Raw genomic sequence first — 12,856 nt, forward strand, 5'->3', positions numbered from 1 at the left:
CCAGTCTGGGGGGCCAGGTGGTGCTTCGGTGGGAGGGCTACGCAAGACGAAATCAGGTTTGGGGGAAGGAGAGAGAGCAGGGGGAACGCGTGAAGGGAATTCCGCCGCGCCTCCGGCCCTGGGGCTCCCACCCTTCACCTAGCTTCGGGACGTTATCTCGGGAGGAAAGCCTTGGAATCCCGAGCCGGCGGGACGCTGGGACTTACCCCGAGCGGGCGGGCGAGCAGGCGGGCGGGCGCGAGGGCGCGAGGGCGAAGGCGGCGACGCCTGTCCCTTTAAGGGGCCGGTCTCCGGGCACCGCCGGCCCAGACGCCGGGACGTACCGAGCCCGCCCCGCCCCGAAGCCGCCCGTTTCCTGCCCGGCGGCGCGACGGCACCTGAGCGAGTGCGGCGGCGGCGGCTCCACGGAGCAGGCGGCCCGGGTTGTAGCACCGGTGCCGCCGCGTCTTCCCGGTCTCCTTTCCCGGCCGCGCAGGGGTAAGGGCGAGCAGGCCGCCCAGGGCCCCGGCTGGGGCCGCGGGGACCGCGGGGGGCGGGGAGGGCGGCACTGGCCACGGGGTCCCAGGGCGGACGGGAGGGCCGTGCCGGGCTTGGGGCGCAACCGCGGGGCCGGGACACCGCCCGCTACCGCCCGCCTAGTAGGCCTCGGGGCCTGGGGTGCCGCCGCAGGTTCCTGCTTGGGCCAGGCCGCCGCGGCGAGAGGGCTCCGAGGGGCCTTTTGGCCTCGCCGGGCCGCCCCGGGCCCGACCCCGGTTCCGGCGCAGCGTCTCCTCTGGGGACGTCTCCCGAGGGCGAGGTCGGCAGGAGAGGGCCCTGGGGTGACCGAGGCGCCTATTTTTAGCTGGGCGTGAGGGCCCCCGGGATGGAAGGCGGATTACCGCCTCCTCGGCCGGTGGACGGAGGGAGCGCGTCCCCGGCGGCGTCCCTGCGCCGGAGCTGGGCCACGCTTACGCCATGCTGGAATTTCAGCCCTCGCCGCTCTCCGCATACTTCGGGAACCGGCGCTCGCCCCTTCCCAGGGCCCCCTCCCGCCGCCCCGTGCGAGTCCTTGCGTCCTGGTGAGGGGCGGTTGGGGATGGGAAAGCAGCGTGAGGGGAGAGTTTGGAAAAATCTCTGGACCGCCCTCGAGACGGGGGAAGTTATCCTTTCTTTCCCTGAGGGGTGTGTCTTCCTTACTGATTCCCCCTCCCCCCCTTCAGTTTCCAACAATGAGATTTTTGGCGTTGGGGACCTCGGCAGAAAATCTAGCTGGCAGCCTAGAAAAGTCGTACGGCAATCAGGGAACTGGTGTGGGATGTGCAGCCCCGCACGTTGGTCGTGAAGGAGCGGAGCATGTGTGTACCAGAGACATGCAGCCTCGGACGCGGGGAGCGGCTTCCTAACCTGGGCCAGCTGCACCCTGATTAGGTTCAAGACCGGGCTGTTTAATCTTAGACATTCCTCCTAGGAGGAAGAAGGAGTTCAAACTTCATAGTTGGGGCTATACCAGAAAAGGATTCCTTAGCAGGTATCTGAATAAGCACTGCTTAAAAAGCTACAGTTGAAGATAACTGTTCAAAGTTGTTTGTTTTTTGAGATGCTTTGTGGAAAGCCTTGGGAAATTTAGTCACCCATATCGTGCTATACAGAAACATCTTCGGGGTGAACTAAACACTCTGAATTGTGTGGGAATTGACTTAATGTTTGAATTCTTGATAAGTTAATGTGCACTTCTCCGTACCTCACCTATCAGGCAAATGGCAACGCTGTCTCAAGTTTGGCTAAAGCAGTTGCTCATGAGATTGGTGTGATTGTCTCAAGAATTATACCGGAGTACTCTTGAGTTGATCTGTGTTTTGGGTAGGCATGCCTTGCTGTAGACGTTCATGTTTAATGTGTTCTCTGATAAACAAGCCCCCACCACCTGACACCCCCACCTCCTTTTGTTCAAATATCTAACAATAAGTAACTGGGTTTGTTGGTTCTAAGAAAAATTCATTAATTCTCTCCTCAACATTGAGTTAGAAATGTCTTTAATTTCACAGCATCATCTGTCATTACAGTACCTCTATCAGGTACTCTTTGAGAATGAGGTGTTCTATTTACCTGAGATTCATACTGAAACTTAAAATATAACAAAGCCTAATGAAATTTTTTTCCTTAAAAATATTAAGCACTTTAAAGTTATAAAGGTTATTGAGTATTATTTAACTCTTTCTTGATGACTCAGGGTCAGCATTATAAAGACCCATTATTACTTTAAAATTTTGTTTCCAGTTTAGTTTTTTTCTGTATCCTCCCTTAATATCAGTGTCTCTCTTGCTTGATGCATGTGTTTTCTTGGGTCTCTCACCCCAAGCCTCCTGCATAGTTCATAGGCTTTAACAGTAGAGAGAACATTTTAATAATTAGATGTTAAGTGACAGTCAATATGACTTTTATAAAGGGCCTGAGAAGTGAAGGCTTTTTTGAATCTTAACTTCTAAAGAACCCATGTTAAGATTGTTACTGTTGACAAGTTCTTGAATTTTAGTTGAAATGTATAGAAGATGTATTTTTAATTGCATGCTTATTATAATTTTTTAATAGCAAAGAAAGTTTAAATCTAAGGGATCTCATGAAACTTTGTAAAAAATTTAAGTTGTTAATAAATGTAGTGGTCTGGATTTCTTAGGCATCTGACCTAATAGGTAATAAGGAAATACAGTGAGACCATGCATTACAAGAACATTCAAATGTTTGAATGTAACACCTTATAAGCTGCTTGTTCTGTTTATGTTTTTAGTTATTTTGAAGATAAATTCAGAGTATACATACAGGCTAGAAGCAAGTAACTTTTTTTTTTTTTAACAAATGATTACTCTTATGTATAAATAAAGTTGAGTTTCATTGCTTCCTCTTTCAGTTTTTGTGAATATGACTTTGGGTGTCCCGATCTTAAAAATGTATTTTATGTGGATATCACAGGGAAAACACTGTTTTAGATAAGAATATAAACTATTTTTTTTCTGTAAACAAAATTAAACAGAAAGAGGAAAAACCTTAAGTGCCATGATTTAACTTAACCTTCTGTATCTGAGCTCTAGAAAAACAAAAGTAATGACAGTTTATAACTATTTGCATACCAGGCTGTTGAGTTGGTGTTTAAATGTTATTTTTGGTCTTTGAGAGAGTTGGCAGTTTAAACTTAGGCTTTTAAAATTAATTATTTAAAGAAAAGGTGTGGGTTTTTAACTGACTTTATGTTAAAAAGATAAATGAGGCAAAATAGTATACTTTTAGTACTAAGAATAGTTTTAGTAATGACTCGAGTAGGAAATCTAGTATTCCTAGGAAGTGTGTAAAAAATACTTCTTTTTAAAAAATTATGATTTAATATTTTACCTGTTCCCTTGACTAGTACAGGCTGATTAAGAACTTCTAACTTCAAATCTAGTTTTAGTGAAGTGATTGGTACACTAAGTGGAACTTAAATGAACTGTTTACACTCTCCTCCTTCCAGGATATTGCTTTTTGGGTTTCTCTTCTCACTAAATTGCTCTGCTCATTCTGTCTTTATAATTCTTCCTCATTCTTAAAGTGTTCAATCTTTGGTTCACTTTTCTTTTCATATTCCCCTAGTGATCTCATCCAGCGTCATGGCTTTAAATACCTGTATGCTAATGGCTCCCATTTTTATATTTCCATTCTAGACTTGCCGCCTGTATTCCACACAGCCTGTTCTGAATTTCCAATTGATCTGAAGGAGTCAACTCAACCTAAAATTCCATGTTTCTCTTTAAACCTGCCTCGGGTGCAGTCAGATCCATCTTTCTTGATGGCAGCTCTGTCCGGCATTTAGGTTAAAAAAAAAAAAGTTGGAATCATCCCTGACTTTTTTCATTCACACTTGGAATTCTTGGCTCTATTTTATCTTGAAAATATATCCAAAATTAAATAATTTCTTACCACCTCCATTGCTTACTAGGCTGGTCAAAGCCATTCTTCTCTCTTGCCTAGATTTCTACAGTTAATCTGCTAATGGGTTTCTCTGCTTCTATCCTAGCTCCCTATAGTCGTTTTCAACACAACAACCAGATCATATCACTTCTCTCCTCAAAACTCTGTAGTAACTGCCCATATGCAGAAGATAATCTAAAGTCCTTATGGCCTACAAGGCCTGATAGAATCTGGGAACCCCTACTCTCCCCATCCCCTCTTACCTCTCCTAAGTGGGCCAGCACTCTGTCCCCTGCTTATTTTACTCTAGCTCCACTGGCTGTTTTTTAGGGCCTTTACACTGGCTGTTGCTCCTCCTTGGATTACTTTTTCTGTAAGGTGTCTGCATGGCTGATTCCCTTGTCTCCTTCAAATCTTTGTTTCTGAAATGTTTTTCAAAAAGATCTGCTTTACTGTTTAAAGCTGCACTTGCCTCCTTATGATCCATGGACCATGCTCTATTTTCCATAGCACTTGTCACCTTCCGACAAACTATGTACTTTCCTTGTTGATTGTGTTTATTGTCTCTTCTCTCTCCCCACAGACACACAGTTATAGTAGGGCAGAGTTTTTTGTCTGTTATGTTTATTCATGGATCCTAAGGGTTTAGGGCAGTGCTAGGCACATAGCACGTGCTCAGTAAGATTTATTAAAGATTTATTCATTACAAATGAATTAAAATCCTTACCCTGCAGTTTTTTTGTTTTTTACTTTGATGGATACATTCTGTGTGTTCTTGGACACATGTAGTTTTCAATTTGCTCCTTTCCTGGGAACAGTCAGAGAACAAAAGAAAAGTGGCAGGAAGCCTTTGGGAACCCCTTGGTGGAAGGAGTGATGTTCAAGTGTGGTGAATGCCTTCTTACCTGCTTCATGTGATTAGGATCATTGATTAGGTAATTAAAAAATTTGGCTAAAACAAGAACTTGAGATATCTGTACACTTTAAGTGTTTTAACTTTAAACATTTATTTTCATTTGCCTGTCTTTTTATTTGGATCAGTCTCTTGTCTTTTGAGTAAGGGTCTCCTAATCTTTTTTCTGTAAATCATACCCTAAAGGTATTCATTGTCTATGATTTCTAGGTTTTTGGTTTTTTTTTTTTTTTTAGTTTTTTTTTTTTAGTGGAATGAAAATGTAGGCACTGGGAAACTTTCCAACTTTAAACTCATTCTAGATTTTTCCAGTCTTTCATCAAGGCCTTCCCAAGGATTTAACTTAGTTTTCGTAGATACTACAGCTTGTCCTTATTCTCTCATTTAATGTATTTGTAGAAATTAGCAAATATACAGGAGTGTAGTTTGCTAGCCTGAAGCATTTAGCTTTCTGTAGCCGTCAGCCCATGTATTTTCACCATAGGGAGAAATGTTATTTTAATCCAGTGAGAGATCCTTGAAGATAGCTTCCATATTGAGTTTTCATAGGGGCCATAGGATTCTAGCTGTGTGCTATTACTAGAGGAGAATGTCATTTATCCATGTTTCTTTATTTTGACTCTAAGTAACATCCACAGTTAGTTATCAGAACTTACATGATTTTTAGTAATTATCCATCAAGAGACCTGATGTTATGCTACATTCTCACTGGAAAATGTGGGATGATTATTATTTATTCCTACACGTGAGTCATTTAATTTGCCAAGGAAACAGTCTGGTCTGTAAGTCAGTACTTAGGAGACCTACAGGTTTTAGACCTTATTAATTCTAAAGTTTTATGCAAGTTTCTCATCACTTAGTTCTTTAATTATATAATGTGTGATGTAAGTGGACTGAGTATGGGTGCTTGGGAGTCTGAAGAACTTAGGTTTGAATTTGGCTTTGCTAGTTAATACCACTTATTGTAAAGAGGGGAGGGTATAGCTCAGTGGTAGAGTGCATGCTTAGCATACACGAGGTCCTGGGTTCAATCCCCAGCACCTCCTCTAAAAATAAAATAAGTAAACCTAATTACCTCCTCTGCCACACACAAAAATACCACTTTATTGTATGTGTGAGTTGAACTGTCATAGTTTACCTTCCTGGGGCTCATTTGCCTTGCTGATATTAATAGTTGGTACATAAATGATAGCTAACATTAGAGTGTTTGCTGTGAGGCTCTGTAAACATTTTACATACAGTATCATTTAATCGTCTCCACAGCCTTACAAGATAGGTAGTATTCAGTGGAAACTAGGGAGACAGGTTAAATAATTTGTCCAAAGACACAGAGCAAATAAAGGGAGGAACCTGAAGCTTTTTTCATTTGAAGTTTAATTTCTCATATGTCAAATTAACTTTTTTTGTATATATATGTATATATTCTTATTGAAATATGGTCAGTTTATAATGTGTCAATTTCTACTGTACAGCATAATGCTTCAGTCATACATGAACCTACATATATTTGTTTTCATATTCTTTTTCACCATGTTACTACAAGATATTGAATATAATTCCCTGTGCCATACAGAAGAAACTTGTTGTTATCTATTTTGTATATAGTAGTTAGTATCTGCAGATCTTGAACTCCCAGTTTATCCCTTCCTACTCTCTTCCCCCCAGTAACCATAGTTTGCTTTCTATGCCTGTGAGTCTGTTTCTGTTTTGTAGATAAATTCGTTTGTCTCTCTCTCTTTTTTTTTTTTTAGGTTCCACATGTAAGTGATACATGGTATTTTTCTTTCTCTTTCTGGCTTACTTCACTTAGAATGACAATCTCCAGATCCATTCATGTTGCTGCAGATGGCATTATTTTGTTGTATTTTATGACTGAGTAGTATTCCATTGATTAAATATACCACAACTTTTTTTTTTTCTATCGTATAGCTCTTTATTTAGTCATCTGTCGGTGGACATTAGATTGTTTCCATGTCTTGGCTATTGTAAATAGTGCTGCTATGAACACTGGGTGCATGTATCTTTTTGAATTAAGGTTCCCTCTGGATACATGCACAGGAGTGGGATTGCTGGATCATATGGTAAGTGTATTTTTAATCTTCTGAGGAATCTCCATACTGTTTTCCATAATGGATGCACCAAAGTATGTTCTCACCAACAGTGTAGGACGGTTCAGGAGGAACCTGAATTTTAACCAAGTATTCTGACTCTAGAGCCCATTCTCACACATAGAGCTGTTTTGTAAGAATGCTTTATATATATAAAAAAATAAAGCACTGTCCATGTGCAATTATTATCTCATGTTAGATGTTAGAAAGCTACATTAAGTTTGTAAAGATTTCTTTCCCCTGAGTTAGAGGATTAACTCTTAAAGTTAGTAACTTAAATTTGAGAACTTAAAGTTTCCAAGTAGAGAAAATAGTAAAAGCTACTTAAAACCAAATGTAAAATGTTTCATATAGAAAGCAATAGGTAGACTATGATACTTTTAATTTACTAGAAATTTTTTCAGTCTCAGTTTCTGTGTATATGCATTGTGAGTTACTGCCATGTGGTCTTGTAGGGATTGCTCGGTGGTTATTTCAAAAAACCTTGATCACCCTACCTAAAATGCATGTCCTCTATTATTGGCTCAGCCTTATTTTTCTTCATTGTATTATCAGTTATTACCTAACATTATAACATATGCTTATTTAGTTATGTGCTTGATATCTGTCTCACCTATAAGAATATTTACACTATGAGGTGGGAACTTTGTCTTGTTCAATGTGAACTATGTTTCTGGCACTTAGGTAGTGCTCAGTTTGATGAATGAATAAGTTGCCTGATATTTGAAAATGATTAGGACTCATTGAGCCTTCTGCTTTACTTGTCATTTGTGACATCCTCCTTCTCCATTGGTATGGCTAGTTGATTTAAATGGAATGCCATGTAAAATGAGACTTCAGGAATAAGGATTTCAGTTTACTTTTTGGAGTGGAATGGAAAATGAAATTTAATAGATGAATTTCAGCAAAAATACTTCTATGCTTAATACAACTTAATCTTGTTAATCAGTAATGTAAGTGTCCTGAGTGAAATATGAACATAAATTATTTAGTGGTTGCATGTGTTTAGATCTGGTTATCTTTGAAATAAATTCAAACAAGCTAAGCTACATTGAAAGCTCCCTAGTGTTCTGAATGCTGCATTGTTGAACATTTAAGATGTTTCCTTAAGTTTTTAATATCCATGCACAGGTTGAATTCATTTACTTGCTTCTGACCTGTACTTGATTAGTTTATTAGGAAGTAATATTCATTTGAAATGTGCTTCATAATTTGCGTGGTTTTCATGACCTGAATGTCTGAGGTTGGCTGAACATAATTTCTGTGAAGTGAATTTCTCCAGCATGTCATATAATTTGGTACTGTCATTTCTGGGCATAGTTTCAGTTACTGTGGTGTATAATCCTTTTATTTATTTGTTTGTTTCTGTTTTGTTTTTGAACTCTATAAATGGGGTCCTTTTATATGAGTTTATTTGCAACTTCCTCCCCCTTCCCTCAACTTTATGATCCTGATACTCTCCCACCATCTTGTATAACTCTAATTCATTCACTTTCACTGCTGCATGGAATTTTATTGTATGAATATTTTCCAACTTATTTATTATCTGTTATTAAGCAGTTGTGTTGTTTCCAGTTTTCTTTTGCTATTATAAACAATGCTGCTATGAACACTTTATATAGGTCTGTTGGTGCACTTGCATACATATTGTCTCTAAGATAGTGTTTTTAAAAACTTTTGTTACTACTTACAATAAGAAATTTTACATTATGAGACTCCATATATTAACAGATGTACATATACATAACAAAAAGTTTCTTGAAAGAAATAAAACCTATGTAATGCTAGTCCATTTCATTAAAAATAAGAATGCTAGCCAAGACCTACTAAGCTGATTTTTGCTAGTCACTAATATGTTGAGATTTGCAGTTTGAACAAATTGTTTGACCTTAAATCTAGGAGTGGAATTGCTGAATTGTAGGAGAGGTGCATTTTTAGCTTTACCCGAGGTAGTGCCAAATTGTTTTCCAATATAACTGTACCAGTTTATTCCCCTTAGTAGTGTGTGGAACATATGATGGTTTCGCATTCTTGCCTATACAGTTGACACTTGAACAACTCAGGGGGTTATGGATGCTGACCCTCCATGCAGTCAAAAATCTACCTATAATTCATAATCAGCCCCCCATATCCTGTTTGAATCTGGTTTGGCATCTGCAGGTTAAACCAATCGCATGTCATGTAGTTCTGTAATATTTACTATTAAAAAAAATGTGTATAAGTGGACCCTTACATTTCAAGCCTGTGTTGCTCAAGGTCTACTGTACTTGATATTGACAAATACTAGACAGCCTGGTGGGTATGAATTGTTATCCTGTAGATTTTACATTTTTGCTTACTGGGAGATGTCTTTTCAAATGTTTGCTGGCCTTTTTGTTTTCTTTTTTCAGAAATAGCTGTTCATTTTTCTGTTGGGTGGTTTTTCTTTTTGATTATGGGCGTTCTTTATATGTTCTGAATAATAATTCTTTGCTTACCACATATCATAAGTGTCTTTCCCCACTATATGGCTTGTCTTTTTCACTTTCTCATGGTTTGTTAATAAAAGTTAAACAATTTAGTTGAATTTCTCAGGATTTTCCTTTTATGATTTATACTTTGTATCTTGTTTAAGAAATCTTTCCCTGCCTCAAGGTTATAAAGATACTGTTGCATGTTGTCTTATAAAGTTTAATGTTGCCTTTCACCGTTCTTTCCCAGGAATTGATTTGTTTCTTCCTTTTTATGCTGCTGTTTTCTTTTCTCCAAAATTCCATTGCTTAGCATTTCAGTTTTCTTTTTTCTTTTTCTTTTTTTTTAAACATTTTTTATTGATTTATAATCATTTTACAATTTTGTGTCAATCAGTTTGCTTTTTTAAGGGCTAAAATGTGTGAATTTAGTAGGTGCTTTGAAATAAATCTTCAAGTTACTAGTTTTATGTACTGTCCCCACTTTGCTTTTAGAATCATAGGAAAATAATTATTTAAGGATGTCAAGGTATGGGTTGTTATCCAGTAAACTTTGAAATCTTCACTCTCCCCCATATGACATTATAAGAGATTTGTAAACATTTCAGTGATACCAGTGTTTGCATGTGGTTTTCTTAAGTTGTTATGGACATTTCTTGTGTAGCAGTCTGGTTAGTTGTTTCCTTAAAGTTGCAGCTCTTTGTGCTTTGTATTTTGCAGTTTCATCATAGTGCACTGTAAGCGTGGACCTACCTCTCTATATCCAGCTAGAGTATACATATAGTATACTCTATATCCACTTAGAGTATACATATAGTCTGAGGACTTGGATCTTTCTTCATTTTTGGAAAAGTCTCAGCTCTTGAAATGCCGCTTCTGTTGTTTTCACTTTTCTTCTCTTTTGGTAGACCTGTGTTGGGATCTCTTAGTTCATCCTATGTATTTTAATTGCTCTTTCAGTTTTTTCTCTTTATTTTTCTATGCCTTATACTAGGTGAATTTACCAGTTTTTCTCCTGCTTCTGTCTAGTCTAGAGTTTTTTTCTCTCTATTGAGTCTACATGCCAGTGTTTAGAATTTTCATTTCTTAGATTTGGAATTGCTTATTCATATATACCTGCCAGTTCTCCCTGTTTTTGCTTTATGGCCTTTTTGCTGCTTTATGAAAAGACTCCTGTAGGTCTCTGACATCTTCAGTGTGTTCAAATTTAAAAATCTGTCAGACTGTTTCATAAAACTAGTATCATCTGGTGTGAATTAATCATTTTATCCATTATTTTCCCTCATTAAATTTCTTCCTATGTTTTGGATTATTGATTTATTAACTTCATTTTGAGTAGAGTTGGTTTTTTTCTTTTTTAACCTTTTTTTCCCTCAGTGATCATTCTCACCCCCACCTCCAAATTATTTTTCAACTGTTTCTACTTGGGCCACTGTTCCTCTTGTCACAAACTAGGTTTGTTCTGGAATAGTAGAAAAAAGCAGAGTGGAGAGAAGTGTTTATAATATGAAATCATATTGAAAAAGAGAGATAATGTGTGTATATATATAGCTCATATTTACAAGCATATGGAATGAAATCTAAAAAATGATAGTTACTTTTGGGGAGAGAAGCTTAGTGTAGAAAAGCATAAGGGTACAATTTATGCTCTGAATTTTTCTTTTTCTTTGGACTTGACTTTTAAGCCATGTAAATATTTTACATAATCATTAAATTTTTTTTTAGATCCCTAAAAATCAAAAGTAAAATGAAACAAATGAATTTTATCTATATTCACTTGGTGGCCACCAGAGTGAAGCTGTGCCAGGTGACTTTAAAACACAGTAATCTGACTGTAGTATATCCCCATTGGAATATACCCTGGAAAGAGAATGGAGGAAGGATGGCAAAAAGGAAAACAAATCTTGAACTATTACAATTATAATTTTTGTGGTAATGTGTATGTTGTTATTTCAGTACTGCGTAATGTGTGTATTGTGGGCTAAATGAAATAAGTGAATATGTTGGCATTGTTCAGAACTAAGATTTTTAGTATTCTTTAAAGCAGATACAGTTTTAAGGGCAGTGAAATTAAGTAGAAACCCCATAGTACTAAATTAGAGTAGAAGCATCTGTGTTCACTCATGTAGTAATTCAGCTTATTAAAGTGTTCACATTTTCTAGTCCTGTTGACTACTTAAAAGGCCTAGAGATAGTGACCAACTTGGGAGCACTCCTGATGCTCACATTGTGGTCTTAAATACCTTTTCATAATAAAAGTAACTGAGTGCTCAGAATGGGCATTTTCCAAATCTAAGGCAGGAAATATATGAGGTGAGCTTGCATATTAATTATCTATTTCTGTATAACAATATTACCACAAGCTTAGGGGCTTAAAACAACACTTCTGCAGGACCTGCTTAGTTGGGTCCTCTGCTACAGGGTTTCACAAAACTGCTCTTACGGTGTTGACCAGGGCAGGGGTCTTATCTGAGACTCATCTGGGGAAAGATGTGCTTCCAAGTTCAGGTGGTCCTTGGCAGCATTCAGTTCTTGAAGGCTGCTCAACTGAAAGGCTAAGTTTCTTGTGGCTGTTGTTAGCACCTTGTCACATGACCTTCTCCATAGGCAGCTTATAACATGGCAGCTGGTTTCTTCAAAGCCAGTGAGAGAGGGAAAGAGTGTCCTAGTAACAGGAGTTACAGTCTTATGTAACATAATCATGTGCATGTAATCACTTAACATCCTGTTACCTTTGACATATGGTATCGATTAAGAAGCAAGTCACAGGTCCCACTTGTTCTTAACGGGAGGAGATTGTATAACAGTAAGAATGTCAGGAGGCAGGGATCATGGGGGTGACTCTAGAGTTTTTTTTTTTGCCACTGCCTATAGAATGTCTTGTCTTATCAGAAAGCAACAGAGCAACCAAAAACTATGAGAGCAGTATCAAAACAACCCAGGAGCCATCCTGAATAAGATCCCATTGGCCAAAAGGGACAATTTGAACATCAATAAAGAAAGCAACAAATGAATTGAAACAATTCAAATATGTTTAATTTGTGAGTTCATAATGATACTAAAACATTAAAAAAAAAACCCTTAATTAGTTGGTTGGGCAAACTGATTATTTTGGCAATGATAACAAATAAAGAAAAATAAACATTTATCCTACTTTTCTTACATGATTTGTATCTCAGGGTAACCAAATAGGTCATGAGAGAAGTTTCTTTCTGTAGATGTATTCTACCTAATAAAGAATGATATATATCCTGAGGAAACTCTAATTTAAAAAGATACATGCACCCCAGTGTTCATAGCAGCACTGTTAATAATAGCCAAGACATGGAAACAACCTAATTGACAGATGACCGGATAAAGAAGTTGTGGTGCATATATACAATGATATACTACTCAGCCATAAAAAAGAATAAAGTAATACCATTTGGAGCAACATGGGTGCACCTGGAGATGGTATTCTAAGTGTA

At 38.5% G+C, this 12,856-nt stretch overlaps 1 protein-coding gene across 1 annotated transcript in view; it reads left to right on the forward strand.

Annotated features, from left to right (window-relative positions):
• The first annotated feature begins 342 nt into the window (after nt 1-342).
• Nucleotides 343-12,856, forward strand: part of KTN1 (kinectin 1) — a 99,754-nt gene continuing 87,240 nt past the window's right edge. The window contains exon 1 of the mRNA XM_032482085.1: nt 343-477. The gene's annotated coding sequence lies outside the window, so the exon portion shown is untranslated. The remainder of the gene's footprint in view (nt 478-12,856) is intronic.

The sequence above is a fragment of the Camelus ferus genome, chromosome 6 (assembly GCF_009834535.1).
Source record: "Camelus ferus isolate YT-003-E chromosome 6, BCGSAC_Cfer_1.0, whole genome shotgun sequence".
In the NCBI taxonomy this organism is placed as follows: domain Eukaryota; kingdom Metazoa; phylum Chordata; class Mammalia; order Artiodactyla; family Camelidae; genus Camelus; species Camelus ferus.